This window comes from Prunus avium, chromosome 3 (genome assembly GCF_965620075.1).
Source record: "Prunus avium chromosome 3, drPruAviu1.hap1.1, whole genome shotgun sequence".
NCBI classification, from domain to species: Eukaryota; Viridiplantae; Streptophyta; class Magnoliopsida; order Rosales; family Rosaceae; genus Prunus; species Prunus avium.
This window is the reverse complement of record NC_142286.1, coordinates 37784029-37804305: the sequence shown is the minus strand read 5'-3', so window position 1 is coordinate 37804305 and position 20277 is coordinate 37784029. Positions and strand designations below refer to the sequence as shown.

Here is a 20277-nt window from a genome sequence, read left to right as displayed (position 1 = left end):
GTAAGATTGTTTTTAAGAGCTCTTGCTGTTGACCATATAAAAGTATAAAAGTCAAGCTGAAAAGTCTTCCCCTGTACTGTGGTGGAGGGGTGTATTTATAGAGGGCATTTTGTATGCTCTTAGTACTTATTTCCGATGTGGGACTCGTGGGAGGGCCCTATGAGGTTGACACGAGTCCTTAGATATTTCGGGCGGGTGCTTCGAGGTTGATTGTGCAGAATCGGTAGGGGGTACCGATTGTAGACGAGATGGGCCTGCAGCAGCCGTTGGTAGCTTTCAGACAATGCCATCGGTAGCCGATGCCGATTGTTCGATGCCTTGGGTACTTGGGTGGGTTTAGATGATCCACGTGTCGTTGTATGAGTGGAGGGTCAGATATGGTACAAACAGTAGTCCCCCAAGTTGCCGATTGAGAAGCTTCTCGGTTGGGGACTTGAATGTGTATTCGGCATTCTGACCCGGACACAATGGTCCCATAGTTGCCGATGGTGGTATGTAGTCCCCCAAGTGCCCAAGGGAGTGAGCTTGGATAAGAGATGGCATGATGTGCCGATGGCCGAAGGCTGAAGCTGATGGCTGAAGCTGATGGCCGAAGGCGGATGGCCGAAGGCTGAAGCTGATGGCCGAAGCTGATGGCCGAAGGCTGATGGCCGAAGCTGATGGCTTTGAGAAAAGGCGCTGGAGAAGTGTCTCCTAGAAGGTGCCGTTCGGCATGGCTGAAGCTGATGGCCGAAGGCTGATGGCCGAAGGCTGAAGCTGATGGCTGATGGCCGAAGGCTGAAGCTGATGGCTGAAGCTGATGGCCGAAGCTGATGGCCGAAGCTGATGGCTTTGAGAAAAGGCGCTGGAGAAGTGTCTCCTAGAAGGTGCCGTTCGGCATGGCTGAAGCTGATGGCCGAAAGCTGAAGCTGATGGCCGAAGCTGATGGCTTTGAGAAAAGGCGCTGGAGAAGTGTCTCCTAGAAGGTGCCGTTTGGCATGGCTGAAGCTAATGGCCGAAGGCTGATGGCCGAAGGCTGAAGCTGATGGCTTTGAGAAAAGGCGCTGGAGAAGTGTCTCCTAGAAGGTGCCGTTCGGCATGGCTGAAGCTGATGGCCGAAGGCTGATGCTGATGGCCGAAGCTGATGGCTTTGAGAAAAGGCGCTGGAGAAGTGTCTCCTAGAAGGTGTCGTTCGGCATGGCTGAAGCTAATGGCCGAAGGCTGAAGCTGATGGCCGAAGGCTGATGGCTTTGAGAAAAGGCGCTGGAGAAGTGTCTCCTAGAAGGTGCCGTTCGGCATGGCTGAAGCTGATGCTGATGGCTGAAGCATGATGCTGAATCATTGGGGGGATGTGAAGACATCGCACGCGCCGAATGATGATGGGTGCCGAAGGCCAAAGGCAGATGCCGAATCATTGGGGGGATGTGAAGACATCGCACGCGCCGAATGATGATGGGTGCCGAAGGCCAAAGGCAGATGCCGAATCATTGGGGGGATGTGAAGACATCGCACGCGCCGAATGATGATGGGTGCCGAAGGCCAAAGGCAGATGCTGAATCATTGGGGGGATGTGAAGACATCGCACGCGCCAAATGATGATGGGTGCCGAAGGCCGATGGTAAATGCCGAATCATTGGGGGGATGTGAAAACATCGCACGCGCCGAATGATGATGGGTGCCGAAGGCCAAAGGCAGATGCTGAATCATTGGGAGGATGTGAAGACATCGCACGCGCCAAATGATGATGGGTGCCGAAGGCCGATGGTAAATGCCGAATCATTGGGGGGATGTGAAAACATCGCACGCGCCGAATGATGATGGGTGCCGAAGGCCAAAGGCAGATGCCGAATCATTGGGGGGATGTGAAGACATCGCACGCGCCAAATGATGATGGGTGCCGAAGGCGAAAGGCAGATGCCGAATCATTGGGGGGATGTGAAAACACCGCACGCGCCGAATGATGATGGGTGCCGAAGGCCGATGGCAGATGCCGAATCATTGGGGGGATGTGAAGACATCGCACGCGCCGAATGATGCAAGGGTGACGAAGGCCGAAGGCCGATTGTAGGAGGTGCCGAGGGCATGGCTCAAAAAGGTGCCGAGAGCACTCGTGAAGGAGAACGACATAGCGTTTTGTGTCGCTTCCCACAGACGGCGCCAATCTGTTGGCACTAAAAACTGAACAGATGGAGATGAGTGCAACTTACAAGTGGGATGGACGATCAAGAGATCGATTGGATGTTGGATGCCGATTCTTCCTGTCCTTGGATGCTGATCCTGAATAGAAGATAAGCGAAGCTCGTGAGGTCTATGGAACCGGTGTGGAACCAGCCTAAGACCCTCCGATGCTCAAGTAAGATTGTTTTTAAGAGCTCTTGCTGTTGACCATATAAAAGTATAAAAGTCAAGCTGAAAAGTCTTCCCCTGTACTGTGGTGGAGGGGTGTATTTATAGAGGGCATTTTGTATGCTCTTAGTACTTATTTCCGATGTGGGACTCGTGGGAGGGCCCTATGAGGTTGACACGAGTCCTTAGATATTTCGGGCGGGTGCTTCGAGGTTGATTGTGCAGAATCGGTAGGGGGTACCGATTGTAGACGAGATGGGCTTGCAGCAGCCGTTGGTAGCTTTCAGACAATGCCATCGGTAGCCGATGCCGATTGTTCGATGCCTTGGGTACTTGGGTGGGTTTAGATGATCCACGTGTCGTTGTATGAGTGGAGGGTCAGATATGGTACAAACACCATGGATGATAAAGTTTTGTGCAACGGGCTCATAGCAATCACTTCCAACAAGGTCTTTCATTAGGATGCAGTAGGTATTAGGCCAAGTTATCAATAAGTAGTAAATTTCGAAATTATCGTAGTCGTCGTATTTGCCAGCAGCAGTGGCAGTTGCCTTGGAGAGCACGATGAAACCAAGGAAAATGATGTGCGTCATACTTGGGCTGGGTTAGGGGGCAAGAATCACCATTAAACTTTCAATGCTTTGCACCCATCACACTAGTTGTTTCATGAAGAGCATCAATTATCCATCATGAAAAAGGGACATAATGAATTAAAGGGGACAATAGAGATTCGAGAAATGGCCTAATAGTAATGGATAATGCTCTAAACTACCCTAAACCCTATATATATATTGAGTATAGCCGGTTGGCTGTACTATTGATTTTTAAAAAAACCCTCGTACAGCCGCCCGGCTATACTATTTTTTTTCAAACATATAAAACCATAACCGCTACAACAACAAAAACCTTCCTACCATGGGCACTCTGCTTGGCCTCCTTGCGTGACTAAAGTTCTGACCAGCGTAAAAACCAAAGAAAAGCATATTCTTAGAGCTTTAATGTTCTCGTCACCACACCACCAAACTTTAGTGCTCATTGCTTGCTTGGGCTAATCAGCTACAGTAGGAGTTTTACCAGCTTCATCCGCATCTCCACCATCACATTTCTACAATCGCAGAGGCAAGTTATAAAAGTATTATTACAACATAGAACTTGGAAAGCACAATTCGGTATTACCTCCACCTTTATTGTAGGTGGCATCGCAGGAAGAGAAATTTTGTGATATACATTTTGTGTCCTTTTACAGCCCAAAAACATATCCTCAATCCTCATGTTACAATCCCGAAACATTCTGTTTGTACCATATCTGACCCTCCACTCATACAACGAGACGTGGATCATCTAAACCCACCCAAGTACCCAAGGCATCGAACAATCGGCATCGGCTACCGATGGCATTGTCTGAAAGCTACCAACGGCTGCTGCAGGCCCATCTCGTCTACAATCGGTACCCCCTACCGATTCTGCACAATCAACCTCGAAGCACCCGCCCGAAATATCTAAGGACTCGTGTCAACCTCATAGGGCCCTCCCACGAGTCCCACATCGGAAATAAGTACTAAGAGCATACAAAATGCCCTCTATAAATACACCCCTCCACCACAGTACAGGGGAAGACTTTTCAGCTTGACTTTTATACTTTTATATGGTCAACAGCAAGAGCTCTTAAAAACAATCTTACTTGAGCATCGGAGGGTCTTAGGCTGGTTCCACACCGGTTCCATAGACCTCACGAGCTTCGCTTATCTTCTATTCAGGATCAGCATCCAAGGACAGGAAGAATCGGCATCCAACATCCAATCGATCTCTTGATCGTCCATCCCACTTGTAAGTTGCACTCATCTCCATCTGTTCAGTTTTTAGTGCCAACAGATTGGCGCCGTCTGTGGGAAGCGACACAAAACGCTATGTCGTTCTCCTTCACGAGTGCTCTCGGCACCCTTTTGAGCCATGCCCTCGGCACCTCCTACAATCGGCCTTCGGCCTTCGGCACCCTTGCATCATTCGGCGCGTGCGATGTCTTCACATCCCCCCAATGATTCGGCATCTGCCATCGGCCTTCGGCACCCATCATCATTCGGCGCGTGCGGTGTTTTCACATCCCCCCAATGATTCGGCATCTGCCTTTCGCCTTCGGCACCCATCATCATTTGGCGCGTGCGATGTCTTCACATCCCCCCAATGATTCGGCATCTGCCTTTGGCCTTCGGCACCCATCATCATTCGGCGCGTGCGATGTTTTCACATCCCCCCAATGATTCGGCATTTACCATCGGCCTTCGGCACCCATCATCATTTGGCGCGTGCGATGTCTTCACATCCCCCCAATGATTCAGCATCTGCCTTTGGCCTTCGGCACCCATCATCATTCGGCGCGTGCGATGTTTTCACATCCCCTCAATGATTCGGCATTTACCATCGGCCTTCGGCACCCATCATCATTTGGCGCGTGCGATGTCTTCACATCCCCCCAATGATTCAGCATCTGCCTTTGGCCTTCGGCACCCATCATCATTCGGCGCGTGCGATGTCTTCACATCCCCCCAATGATTCGGCATCTGCCTTTGGCCTTCGGCACCCATCATCATTCGGCGCGTGCGATGTCTTCACATCCCCCCAATGATTCGGCATCTGCCTTTGGCCTTCGGCACCCATCATCATTCGGCGCGTGCGATGTCTTCACATCCCCCCAATGATTCGGCGTCTGCCTTTGGCCTTCGGCACCCATCATCATTCGGCGCGTGCGATGTCTTCACATCCCCCCAATGATTCAGCATCATGCTTCAGCCATCAGCATCAGCTTCAGCCATGCCGAACGGCACCTTCTAGGAGACACTTCTCCAGCGCCTTTTCTCAAAGCCATCAGCTTCGGCCATCAGCTTCAGCCTTCGGCCATCAGCTTCAGCCATGTCGAACGGCACCTTCTAGGAGACACTTCTCCAGCGCCTTTTCTCAAAGCCATCAGCTTCGGCCATCAGCCTTCGGCCATCAGCTTCGGCCATCAGCTTCAGCCTTCGGCCATCAGCCAACGGCCATCAGCTTCAGCCATGCCGAACGGCACCTTCTAGGAGACACTTCTCCAGCGCCTTTTCTCAAAGCCATCAGCGTCGGCCATCAGCTTCGGCCATCAGCCTTCGGCCATCAGCTTCGGCCATCAGCCTTCGGCCATCAGCTTCGGCCATCAGCTTCAGCCATCAGCTTCAGCCTTCGGCCATCAGCCTTCGGCCATCAGCTTCAGCCATGCCGAACGGCACCTTCTAGGAGACACTTCTCCAGCGCCTTTTCTCAAAGCCATCAGCTTCGGCCATCAGCCTTCGGCCATCAGCTTCGGCCATCAGCTTCAGCCTTCGGCCATCCGCCTTCGGCCATCAGCTTCAGCCATCAGCTTCAGCCTTCGGCCATCGGCACATCATGCCATCTCTTATCCAAGCTCACTCCCTTGGGCACTTGGGGGACTACATACCACCATCGGCAACTATGGGACCATTGTGTCCGGGTCAGAATGCCGAATACACATTCAAGTCCCCAACCGAGAAGCTTCTCAATCGGCAACTTGGGGGACTACTGTTTGTACCATATCTGACCCTCCACTCATACAACGACACGTGGATCATCTAAACCCACCCAAGTACCCAAGGCATCGAACAATCGGCATCGGCTACCGATGGCATTGTCTGAAAGCTACCAACGGCTGCTGCAGGCCCATCTCGTCTACAATCGGTACCCCCTACCGATTCTGCACAATCAACCTCGAAGCACCCGCCCGAAATATCTAAGGACTCGTGTCAACCTCATAGGGCCCTCCCACGAGTCCCACATCGGAAATAAGTACTAAGAGCATACAAAATGCCCTCTATAAATACACCCCTCCACCACAGTACAGGGGAAGACTTTTCAGCTTGACTTTTATACTTTTATATGGTCAACAGCAAGAGCTCTTAAAAACAATCTTACTTGAGCATCGGAGGGTCTTAGGCTGGTTCAACACCGGTTCCATAGACCTCACGAGCTTCGCTTATCTTCTATTCAGGATCAGCATCCAAGGACAGGAAGAATCGGCATCCAACATCCAATCGATCTCTTGATCGTCCATCCCACTTGTAAGTTGCACTCATCTCCATCTGTTCAGTTTTTAGTGCCAACACATTCCATATTTTCCGAAGTAGATTCGGGCTCCCCACAACATTTCCTTATAACACCTGATATTTGCGAAGCTTTTCGTCTTCTTCCCTATCACTTGAATGATCACAATAGGATCAAAATCCATCCCAATTGAAATTCCAGTCCTCAAGCATCTTTGTCACATTAACGTCCTCATAAAACTTAAATGCTAAGTTGAAATAGTCTTCAGCAAGCAGATCAGTGTATTTATTTACCATTCTCTTTCCACGGTCTTTCCCAAAAAAATTTATTCTCAGTCAAATCCTTCGCTGTTGGATTTGGCCAGTACTCTTTCATCTTGACAACACAAGTTGTCTCCTGCAAAAATGAAGACAGGGGTGTAAAATTGAAAAAAATATATATAATGATGAACAAAAATAAAAAATGAAAAAAAATGTTCAAGGTTATGGATGTTCACGAAGTATACAATACCGCAATTTTGAACTGGTCGCCATCAAACTCTCTTTGGGCATTTGAAGCTGATCCGCATTTTGGACGCGCATTAAAATCATTATATATTGGCCATAGACCATTGATGATAAATTTCTGTGCGACGGGTAGGGGCGGATCCACATAGGGGCAAGAGGGGTCAATTGACCCCCGCAAGCCCGAAATTCATCATTGGAGGCAAAGATGTTGACCCTTGCAAATTGCTCCGGAGGGCGCAGCACAGCAGGCAGGAGACGACGTTGTACAGATTGCCTTATTTCCACTTTGAACATTTAAGTAAATGTCTTTGTCCTTTTACTTTCATTTATTTTTATTTTACTCCATTTACTTAAGTTTACAATGTAAATAAGGAAGTACCCCCCATTTGGATTCAAACAAAAATACTAGAAAATCAAATTCACACCAAATCAAAATACGAAAAATCGGTTTTAGTGCAAAATACGATTTAGGCTAAAAATGATGGCTCATTAAGTCAATATATACTTCATATTAAAATCTCATAAAATCAAGTTTTCTTTTTTGTTATCTAAGGAATAAAAGCCGCCAAAAATTATCTTGAGAAAATAATTATTCTGAAAAATCATTTTTCATACTTAGCTAATATTTTTACATAAAACAATTTTTCAATATGTATGATATGAATGCATGAAGGGACCTAAGGTCAATTTAGGTAAAAAAAACCTTAGATGTTCAATCCAAAAAGAGTTTTACAAGAATAACCTAACTCTTACGTATTGAAGAAATATTTTCTTGAAAAAGCTCCCCCTAAGACAGTACTCGTAGGGGTCCAAAGTTTGAGAGCTAGAGTCCAAAAGAAATGCAAATAAAGCCCAGAATCAAAATGACAATGGACCTCAAAAATGATGTAAATGCCCTAAAATGAGCAGGATTGTGCTAATATATGCCAGCTCTTACATCAAATAGGACGAGACGTCTTGGGAGGCGAAGAGAATTGCGCTAATTTTTTAGTTTACTATATATTTCTAGTTTATTGTAGTGTGTATCTATTTTTTGAAGTTAATGCAGTTCTCTTTGATAATGACTAAGTGTTTTGTATGGTTTTATCTATTAACTATGAATTAGAATACTATCGTTTCATTTCGATGGGTTTCTTTTGTATAGAAATTTTTTAACCTTTTACACGTTGACTCCCGGAATGAAAATTCCTGGATCCGCCACTGGCGACGGGCTCATAGCAATTACGTCTAGCAAGGTCTTTCATTCGCATGCAGTAGGTATTAGGCCAAGTCATCAATAAGGTGTAAAATTCGAAATCATAGTAGTTGCCGTATTTGCCAGCAGCAGTGGCGGCTGCCATGGAGAGCACGATTAAACAAAGGAAAATGATGTGCGTCATACTTGGGCTTGGTTAGCAAGAATCACCATTAAACTTTCAATATTTCTTTAAGGGCATCAACTATCAATCATGAAAAGGCGACATAATAATATATATATGGAAACTAAAATTTCTTATATTCAATTTCTTATACAAAAACTAAAAAACAAAAGTGCTCAAGGTTAGAGACGTTAAAGTCAATAACGTCTATTATGTTTTTTTGCCTATTTCATCTCCTGTAATTTAGATGATTAGTCAACTAAGTCTCCTATTTTATATGCCGTAATTTAGAGCTATGTTTCAGCTATGTAATTAGTCAACTTTAGGATTGTATATATACATGGGTTCTCACCCAAGTAAATATATTGAATTATTATAATCAGAAACTCGTTAAAAAGGACCTCGTCAGAATTCGGTGGCTACAATCCAATTATAATTTTGAACTGGGTTTGGGCATTTCAATAAGGTGTAAAATTTGAAATCATCGTAGTCACCATATTTGCCAACAGCAGTGGCGGTGGCGGCTGACATGGAAACTTATGTGCACCACACTTGGGGTGGGTTAGGAGGCAAGGCAACTATATCAATTTCGCAAGAATCAGCATTAAACTTTCAGATGCTTTGCACCCATGATACTAGTTGTTTCTTGGAGAGCATCAACTATATCCATCATGAAGGAGAAAGATCACATAATAAATATATTGTAGGACCTTGCAAGAACTCGGTGGCTACAATTCAATTAACATTCTAAATACCTCTAAAATAGAACAGACGGACTAAACGATGAGAGCTAGTTTACTACTGAAGGCGCTGGTCTGTAGCCCAACCCAAACATAAACATTATATGGGTTCAGGGTAATCAATTTCTTATATTCAGAGTTTGGCAACTAACTTAATTTTTATGATGTAATGTATACTTTTATTTCTAGAAAAACTATAGAAAATAAGTATTAAAAAAAATTATCATTCGATTGGGTTGGTGAAACTGAAAACCATTAATTATTTGTTCTATCCATAACTAAAGCAACGATCAAGACAAAAGTCTCAAAAACCAAGCTTGTTTACACACACAGAGAGACCAACAGATAGGAAGGGAGGCCTGGGTGTTGTAATCAGTCGTTTCTTGCCTCCTCTGATACCCTAAACCATGACATTCAGCCACTAACCATGACTCCATGACAACTTGGACTCTCCTATTAACTAGCAACTAAACTACCAAGTCCCTAAAGAATAGGACTTCCACAACTTAACAAGATAATCATAAACCTAATAAATAGAATAATAAATATTCTTTACAAAGCAGCGGCAAAGCACCCAAGAGGCCGTAGTTGCAGGCTTGCAGCAACCACACCAAGTAAGAAGCATTGAATTTCCATCTATATATTATTGTCTTTAAAATTTAAATAATATTCTTTTGTTCTTTAAGCCTACTGCCTAGCGATTTTTCAAACTTATGCACTGCAGGGCTGGTCTAGGCGGCGCTGGGAAGGTCTGGGCGGCTCTAGGCGGGTCTGGGCGGCGCTAGGCGGGTCTACGCGGCGCTAGGCTGGTCTGGCTGCTAGGGTGGGTCTGGTTCTTTTCTTTTGTTCTTTTATCCTACCGCCTGGCCATTTTTGAAACTTCATCTATCTTTGCTGAGGCCTTGTGCATTAACTGAGGAGCCCGACTTATGTCCCTTAATTGTGTACTGTGTGCTGTGGCTGTAATTTCAAAACTGTACACATCCCCACTTGTTGAAAGCATTCCCTCATGTTGCAGTTGCCTAAATCAACAATTTCAAGCTTTGTTGAGAGATTCCCAAAGAAAACAGGAAGCGTGGCATTTAATGGATTGCCTTCCAAGCTGATCATCGACAAATTTCTAAGACTAGCCAAACAAGGGTGAGAAAGTTTTTTACTGGAATAGAAGCATCAACCGTCAAATTATTCCACTGTAAGTTAAGCCACTGAAGGTTTGTAAAGGCACATAGTGTCGTAGGAATAAAACCGAAAAACTAGTTAGCGGTGATGTCTAGCCTTGTGAGCTTATTAGAACCATTGGAGATAAAGCTGGGGATGGTTCCACTGAGCTTATTATCTCCTACAAGAAGTTGTTGCAGGTCTGGAACCCCAGTGCCTATGTCTGCTGGGAGGCTACCTGAGAGCTGATTACTAGATAGAGAAATAAATTTTATCATGGATAAACTAAAGATTCTGGATGGGATGACACCACTGAGATTATTAACATGGAGTGCCAAACCCTGTAAGTTGTGTAGATCGCCAATCTCATCTGGTATTTCACCTGCCACATGCAATAAACCCAAACCCAAACCCAGCCGTTGAATACTAGGAAGATGCTGACATATGTTGTCTGGAAGATTACCAATCAAGTTGTTTTCATATAGGGCCAAAACAATCAATGAAGACATTTTGAAGAAACCCGCATGAACAATATCACCTTCTAGGGCATTCCACTGCACAAACAACTTCTCTAACTGATCTGCCAATCTCGTTTGGAATTTCTGAAAAATCAACGTGTATATATTTAACCCCATTATCATCAACCAGCCCCTAAGATTATATGTATAAGCTGTTTATGAATATTATATAATGCCGCGAGTCATATAAGAATAGCATACCTTTGAAATTGTTGGAGTCAAGGTGTATCTCCACGGAAAAATGTGCCTGTTAAACATCGTTGTTAAAGTTCCCTATTTCTCTTGGTACAATGCCCATTAAACATGTGCACATGCCACAGAAAAATAAGAGAAAAGGAAGAAGAAAAGAATTAACTAATGTTAAATGGTAATCATCAATTCCTAGAAAGCTGGTTGTTGGCTCGTACCTGATAGTTCATTATTGCCCAAATCAATTGTTTGCAATGCAGATAAGTTGAAGATAGCAGTGGGTATCGAACCTGAGAATTGATTATAATACAAGTTGAATGTTTGAAGTCTGGATAAGGACCAGAACCCTGTTGGAGCAGCTCCCCTAAAGTTGTTGTGTCGAAAACTAATCAACATCAGTTGGCGCAAATGAGCCAATTCTTTGGGCAAAGTACCATGGAAGCTATTATTTTTGAAGCGCAACGCAACAAGAAATGAGAGGTTGCCAATAGGTGGAGGAATGGTGCCTTTGAGACCCATGTAAGAGAGATTCAAGGCTGTGACTCTAAGGTGGCGTATACCACAAGTAACGCCAACCCAGTTGCAAATATTGGAAGTAGTATTGGTAGACCAGTTGGTGGTCAATATGTTTTGAGGGTCATTAGTGATATGAGCCCTGAGAGCAAGAAGAGCAAAGTGGTCTGTGGTGATGTTGAGTTGTGCTGCTACTGGGCCTATAGTTAATAAGTTGGCCACCATATATAACAGTAGCAACATTATTGAGAAGAGGAGACAAGGTGTTCTCTCTATTGGATTGCTTGAATATTACTGTGGCTGGAGAAACATGCATGCATGTGTGCAAATGTAGAATTGTTTGAGACTGAAATCCTAGAAGAGTTAGATGGCTTTAAAATGATAACAGATTCAATTGCAGGGGTTTCATCGTTCATTGTATTTGTTAATGCAGCTTTCCTTTCCTAACACATACGGAAGTCAACCTCACAATCTCCTCCTAGCAATTAGCTTTCATGCTGTAAAGAGGATTGTATTTATGTCCATATTATTTCCTACCTTAAGTAGACTTCCTGTATTTGTATAAATAGGGACTTTGAGTAATTTGTTTAATACAGAGAAATACATTCTCTACATGGTATCAACCCTACCTAGGGTTTCCTCCATCTCCCTTATTCGATCCAACCTCTCCTTTAGGTCCACCTCATGGCTTCCTCCGACTCCACCATCTCCCTCCCTAGCCCCAACTCTTCTCATTTTTATCAAGCTCACTCACTCCAACTATTTTTTTTCTTCTTCATTTTTAAGTATAATCGCTAGAACGTGGTTGAGAGTTGGATTCCCCTCAATTACCGTATTCTCTACTCTGCTTCTCTCATTGCCTCCCTTCCTCCACCAAATTTATCCATCCCCATCCTCCATTGTTGTTGGTGAGAGTTAGATTTTTCTCAATAAGAATGAAATTTGCATCCCTGGGCAATTGGGTGGGTTGAAGAATGGAGAGGTTCACTTGTCTATTCTTCTCCAAAAGCCTGTCTGACAAAGAGGTTGAAGATTGAGGTATATGCAACTTGGAGGGTCCTTTTTTTATTTTTCTTTTTTTATTTATTAAATAGTATAGACCTTTTAAATATAATGTATTTAAATAGTATCGCCGCGCGGCTACACAACGATTTTTTTTGTTTTTAAAAATAGTATAGCCGGGCGGCTATACTTATTTTTGACACATGCCGTCTAATCTGTGGAGGGTCCTCTTATTTTTTCAAAACACAAAAGGGCTCATTTGGTACACAGGACTGTCTTGGCATGGACTATGCTTAGGGACTGGCTTGGCTTGGCTTGGCTTGGTCTAAGTTGGATAACACTTATCCTGCGTTTGGTGTATGCTTGGACTAGGACTAGATTTTTTTTTTCATTTCAAAACTATCTATGTATATGTATATATGTATAAATACATGTATTATGTATGTGTACATATGTATTTTATAATATATGTGACATGTATGTGTATATACATGTATATATGTATATTATAAATAATATAAACATATGTATATATATATATATATATATATATATATGCATACAATATACATATATAATATATGTGTATATAGGTGTATATATGTATATTATAATATATACATGGGTATAATACATACATATATATATGTATTTTATAATATATATATATATATATATATATATATATATATATATATGTATATACATGTATATATGTGTATTACAATATATATATATATATATATATATATATATATATATAATACATATATAATGTATATGTGTATATATGTGTGTATATGTATACTATAATACACACATGGGTATAATATATATACACATATATGTATATATACGTGTATATATATACATATGTATTATAATATATAATATATATAATATACATATACATATATACACGTATGCTATTATTATAATATTAATATGTATATGTGTATATTATAATAATAATATACATGTACATATGTATATGTATATTATATATATTATATATGTATATATGTGTATGTATATATATACATATATGATATATTTATGTGTATATACATGTATATATGTACATTATAGTATATGTGTAAGTAAGTTTAATAATAATAATATATGTTATTAATTTTACAATATAATATATGCATTTTATACATTGGTGAGAATTGGGACTAGCTAATCCTCCCCTTCCACATGGGATTAGTAGTCCCCTCCTAAGGAGGTGTTTTTGGTGGGCCCGGTATTAGCAATCCCATCTAGGACTAGGATTAGATAAAACAAACATGGTACTAAATTTAGTCCAAGCCAGTCCAAGCCAATCATGTGTACCAAACGAGCCCTATAGTACAGCCGCATGGTTATACTCTGTAGACTTGTCTTGACACGTGGCGCCTAATCGCCGGGTGTCCTCTTTTTTTATAAAAAAAATATAGTATAGTCTTAGCTTTTAATTTTTTACAAAAAGTATAGCCGCACGGCTATACTATTTTACATGTAGGCTATGCCCTTTAAGTAGCATAATATGTATTTCTCTTATTTAATTACTTTGATTAGTAGTTATGTTTTAGTTATTATTTACTTAGTGTATACTAGCCTCTCCGCACGAGCTTCCGCGCCTGCGTGAGCCTTTAAAAAAAAAATATATATATTTTTTAGAATTAAAAAAGATAATGGGTAGTTGTGTTCCATAAAAAGAGGATCCATTATCTAATTTTTCTTTTAATTTTAAATTTTTTTAATATGAAAAGTGAGAATTTACCATATTATCCTCATTTAATTAATAATTTCAATTCTTAATATTTGCATTAACTAATGGTGATTTCCGGTATTTTGAATGTTTCACCGTTCTCTGCCTTTTGCTTTATATATACTAGCCTCTCTACATGCGCTTCCGCGCCTGCGAGAGGCTTTTTAAAAAAAAATTAAAATTTATTTTAGAATTAAAAAAGATAATGGGTAGTTGTATTCCATAAAAATAGGATTCATCATCTAATTTTTCTTTAAATTTTAATTTTTTTAAAATATAAAAAAGTGTGAATTTACCATATTATCCTCATTTAATTAATAATTTCAATTCTTAATGTTTGCATTAACCAAGGGCATTTTTTGGTATTTTGAATGTTTCACCATTCTCTTCCTTTTGCTTTATATATATAGATATAGATTAAAGGAAAATTTGAATTACTATTTATTAAGTAATATAATTCATGAAGTTAATTAAAATAGTTAATACTAATTATTCACTAAATAAATAATAATTAAAATATAATTACTAATTTAACTGATTAAATCATGCAAATATATTATTTAATTACTAAAAATAAAATTTTAAAAAATTAATTCACCTAAACATCCTAAGTTTTATATATATATATATATATATATTTTTTTAAAAGACCTCTCGCGACGAAATTTCGTCAGCAGAGGTTCTTTCGTCAGGAGAAACCTAATCCAACAAATATTTGCCGGTATAGACCTGTGCAGACGAAATTTCGTCGGGAGAAGTGTTTAAGTTTTTTTAAATATATATATAATTTATATATAAAATTAGTTTCTTTACTTTTGTTTTTTCACCGACATCTTTAATTTAATATATGTACGTACATATGTATTTTTTAATAATACATTCCTGTTCTATACACGTCTCTTGTTTTTTAAAAAGTAAACGTACAATAGTCACATTGTATATGTATGTACGTATTTCTAATGCTTAATACACATTTTTAAAAAAAAAATTTCAATAAGACACACAAAGTTCACGTATTATACAAATAATTCTCACCTATTATTGAATAACGATAATATATGTTATAAAAATTATATTAAAATATTATATAGTGGCCGATTAATATCTACTTTGGATATGTTGAAACTAGGAAATTAATATCTATAAACTACAAACTAATGCAACTTGGAGCGTCCTTTTTATCTTTTTCTTTTTTTATTTATCAAATAGTATAGACCTTTTATAATGTATTCAAATTGTAATGACATGTGCCTAAGCTACAATGCATTACTCCTTTTTGCCTTTCTTTTATATACTTTTGTCTCAAATTAAATAAGGATCGAAAGATTTCTGGTCTTTCTTTGTGTTTCCCTTTTAATTGCATACATGACTTCTTTTTTATTTTTTTATTTTTTCACGAGGAGACTTGATTTCCTTTGCTTCCCCATTAGAATTACATCAGTGATTAACGTAATTCGATATTTTGGAATTCATTGGCAAAATTTTTGTTCGGTTTGCATTAAGTTGGGGAGGGGGGAGATGTGATTGAAATAGAAATAGAGCCCTAATTTTTCTTTTCCTGGGATTTTTGTTATGCTTCCTTTTTGCCTAAGAAGTTTTCATTAAGGGTTTGATGATTCGATGTAGTAGAGAGACGAAAAGTTTCACCAAGTTTCAATTCTTGTTTTCATTTTTCTTTTCCAATTTTAGCGGGTATGATATTTATGTTGTAATTAATCGTCTAATAAACAACAATCAAGACAGGTCAAACCAGATTAGTACAGTGAACACAAACTCTACGGTTTCCGATGGCAATAGACATGAGAGATCAAAGAGTGAGAACTACGGTATGAACTTCAGTTTTTATATTCGTTTTTATTTGGTTAATTGAATCTATATATTTATGTTTCAAGGTTGTTATTTGTGATCTTATTATATATGAGGTAAAGTTCATAGTATAGATATATTGGTCCCATACGGTGTCGCCTTTGCATTGAATTGTTATGCTTTTGGCTAGTTGAATGATTTAGGTCAATATAATGTCTGAACTTTAACTTGTGTAGTAATTTATCTTTTAAAAATAAACGATATTTGAATACTTATAAACTTATAAACTTATTGCATTGTACGAATAACTATCAAACTTGTCTATTGTCTTACAAAATAAGTTGGACATATATATATATATAATGCACACGTACCCCCTTAATTTTTAAGAGTATTTTTCCACTTCCTCCTCCTTCATCCCCCTCGCCTCTCTCCTCTCTCTCTTCTCTTCTTTTTCTCTCTTTTACGTTCTCGATCGCATTGTCTCTCATAATCAGGTGGACCGACATGCCGCGGTTGACAAACTCGATCTCTATACAGAAGACGTAGTTGCCATATTTAAAAAATTCCAAGCATCAACTAAGGAGGAACTGTCAACTGAACAGGTACGTGAATTCTTGGAAGCTAATGGCCAAAATTTGTCTGGCTCTAATGATGCTCTTCTCCGAAGATGGTTAGTCGTTCTTTGTTTGAGCATATGATCAGAAATATATTATATATGAGAACCTTCAAATTCTTAGACACAAGACGAAGCAAGTAACTAAGTTTATTTGTGAGTTGCTTAATTTTACAACTTACTATTGTTTGTTGCATTGCGGCCAAGACTTGTTGTTGAGAACCTTCAAATTCTTAGACACAAGACGAAGCAAGTAACTAAGTTTATTTGTGAGTTGCTTAATTTTACAACTTACTATTGTTTGTTGCATTGCGGCCAAGACTTGTTGTTCTATGGGCCATTAGGGAAATGCCCTACTTGCCATGAAAATACCGGATATTATTGTGAGTGTGCCACTTGCATCTATCGCTCTAAGTATCCACCAAGGAAACGAGGGCCTATCAAGTACCCTATTAGCATCATGAAGCAACTGAACCCTCATTTCAACCCTGATTCCAACCCTCCTTATGTGGTGAATATCATTCAAATCTCATCCATCTATCCATTCATCCCATATTCTTCACATTTGTGTGAGTTGTGTAACTTTTAATGTGTGTGTTTGGTGCAGGAAGATCAAGGGTTCATCGCTCGTTTTTGGTCAAATTTCTTTCAACTACACATACACGATCCAAGGGTATAACATCAATGTTTGTGCAAATAATCTCGCGGGAGAATATTCGCTTCTAGATCCTTCAACCTTCGATCTTCCTTCTCTCTCTTCCTCGATTCCTGTAAAAAAGATTGGAGTAAATAGACCACACCCGGGGGGTGTTGGCCAAAGGCCCTCCGATGCCTAAGTTAGTTCGAGTGTTTGTAGGAAAACAATAGCTAAGCAAAGGGTACGGAGTTGTATGTATGGTGTGAACCGGGCGGCCGGAGCCGTGTGTGGTGGCCGGAGCCGTGTGGAGAAAATAAGGAGAGTGGAGAGGGAGAGGGAGAGAGAGCTTCGGGTATTTTCTCGGGTTTTAGATGTACCTTGAATGATGAATAAACCCATCTATTTATAGGAGCCTCGGGGCTAGGGTTTCGTAGAGATCGAGTCGGACTTGATAATATTTGAATTATCTCGTTAATTATAAGATAATAATCTTCTTTTCCACGTGGCGTGCTCTGATTGGAGACGAAAATATTTGCTCCCACAAATGCCCCCCAGCTTCTGCATGGCGCTTGTGTGGTGTGTAAGAGATGAAATTATTTTTCGGACTCTCCAACTGTGTCTGGACTTTCTCTGTGAGCTGGACTCTTTTGCAGATCAGGTTCCCAATTGGAGTAGGCTTCTGACTGTTCTTGGAGTTGGATTCCCAGTAGGAATGAGCTTGCGAGCGATTCCTTCTTTGACCCAGGTTGTCCAACTTGTATAAATACAGGGCTTCTCTTCACTCTTAACTTCTCTACTTTCTAGCTTGAGAAAGATTTTGGAGAATTTGTACTGCTTGTCGAAGAGAGGAGTTGCCGTGCATCCCAAGGTAAGTCGAGCACGTATATTTTTTCTTCGTCTTCTCTTTTTCGCTGCAAGGACCAGCTAGGTAGGACTAGGCTGGTTGTCGTCGTGACTGGTGGCCAAAGACGGTTGGAGAGGCGGTGGCCATTGGTGGCTGCTGAGCGAGTATCGGGAGGAAGTTGGTGGTCTGCCCCCTGCCCAAGATGTTGAGAGATGGAAGCAGAACGGTCTAGACTCTGATGATTTGCCGGTTGGGCAGGATGAGTGTTCTGCCGAATCCCCTGTTGATGAAGAGGCCAAGGATCCCTTTTACTGAGAAGACTCAGGTAAGAGTTGGTCCCTCGTCATCTGCTCGGGTGAAGGGTTCTTCTACAACGTCATCGGCTGATCCAAAGGTAGACAAGTGCAGTCCTGCAGGGGATGTAGGTGTGTCTGATTTGCTGAAGACAAACTTTCTGTCAAGCCCATCCACTTATGTTGAGCTAGTTGATCAAATTCGTCAGGCTGGCTATGGTGGCAAACGTCATGGATCAGGCATGTGGAGCTGCTGAGATCGTGGCTGATCATGTGGATGCTAAACAAGCTACGGATCAGGGATCCCCTGCTGGCGTCTCGGAGTAGATGAAGACTCATTTATTTCTTTTCAGCTTTTGTAGTCTGCTTTCTTGTTTAGAATAATTTGTCTGGTTTGACCATCTTCTTTTTGTTGACCTCGGCCAGTTGGTCAATTTGCAATGGAAATTTCAGTTTGTTTTTTCAACTACAATTTGCATATTGTCTTGTGAACTGCTTGAGTGTCTCTGGGTTGTGGCATGTTTAGCCTACGTTCGGAGACATGTCAATGAGTGTGTGGGGCCCGTTTGGTCTACGTCCGGAGACGTGTCGATGAGTGTGGCTCGTTTGGCCTACGTCTGGAGACGTGTTGATGAGTGTGGCCCGTTTGGCCTACGTCCGGAGACGTGTCGATGAGTGTAGCCCGTTTGGCCGACGTCCGGAGACGTGTCGATGAGAGTGGCCCGTTTGGCCTATGTCCGGAGACGTGTCGATGAGTGTGGCCCGTTTGGCCTACGTCCGGAGACGTGTCGATGAGTGTAGCCTGTTTGGCTGACGTCCTGAAACGTGTCGATGAGAGTGGCCCGTTTGGCCGACGTCCTGAGACGTGTCGATGAGAGTGGCCCGTTTGGCCTACGTCCGGAGATGTGTCGTTGAGAGTGGCCCGTTTGGCCTACGTCCGGAGACGTGTCGATGAGAGTGGCCCGTTTGGCCGACGTTCGGAGACGTGTCGATAAGAGTGGCCCGTTTGGCCGACGTCCTGAGACGTGTCGATGAGTGTGGCCCGTTTGGCCTATGTCCGGAGACATGTCGATGAGAGTGGCCCGTTTGGCCTACGTCCGTAGACGTGTCGATGAGTGTGGCCCGTTTGGCCTACGTCCGTAGACGTGTCGATGAGTGTAGCCCGTTTGGCCGACGTCCTGAGACGTGTCGATGAGAGTGGCCCGTTTGGCCGACGTCCGGAGACGTGTCGATAAGTGTAGCCTGTTTGGCCGACGTCCTGAGACGTGTCGATGAGTGTGGCCCGTTTGGCCTATGTCCGGAGACATGTCGATGAGAGTGGCCCGTTTGGCCTACGTCCGGAGACGTGTCGATGAGTGTGGCCCGTTTGGCCTACGTCCGGAGACGTGTCGATGAGAGTGGCCCGTTTGGCCGACGTCCGGAGACGTGTCGATAAGTGTCGCCCGTTTGGCTGACGTCCTGAGACGTGTCGATGAGTGTGGCCCGTTTGGCCTATGTCCGGAGACATGTCAATGAGAGTGGCCCGTTTGGCCTACGTCCGGAGACGTGTCGATGAGTGTGGCCCGTTTGGCCTACGTCTGGAGACGTGTCGATTGCTTTTGTGAACACTTCGTTGGAAAGAAATGCTTGAACTTGTATTGATGTCGATGTCACTACATTGCTTTATTGAACAAAAGAGATGAGTTGCACGGGTAACATCAAAAGTAACTTGGCTTCAATGAAGGTGAGGGAGGCTCGGCCGTCTGCTTAGAGGCGAGCTGATAGGTGAGGAGCTTCGTGGATAATACCCCTGGAGGTTATGGGCATTCTATTGTCTTTGTACCTCCTTCCCTTAAAAGATGATGCCAGGATCGTCTTCCCTAACTGGGTAGCTGGTGACGGCTTGGGAGACGAAAGTCGCTTGCTTGATCTTTCTCTTCTGCTCCCTGGTGGTCAG

At 42.1% G+C, this 20277-nt stretch overlaps 1 pseudogene; it reads right to left on the bottom strand.

The window, feature by feature from the left end:
• Positions 1-9858: 9858 nt before the first annotated feature.
• Positions 9859-11615, bottom strand: LOC148296094 (uncharacterized; annotated as a pseudogene).
• Positions 11616-20277: the final 8662 nt, after the last annotated feature.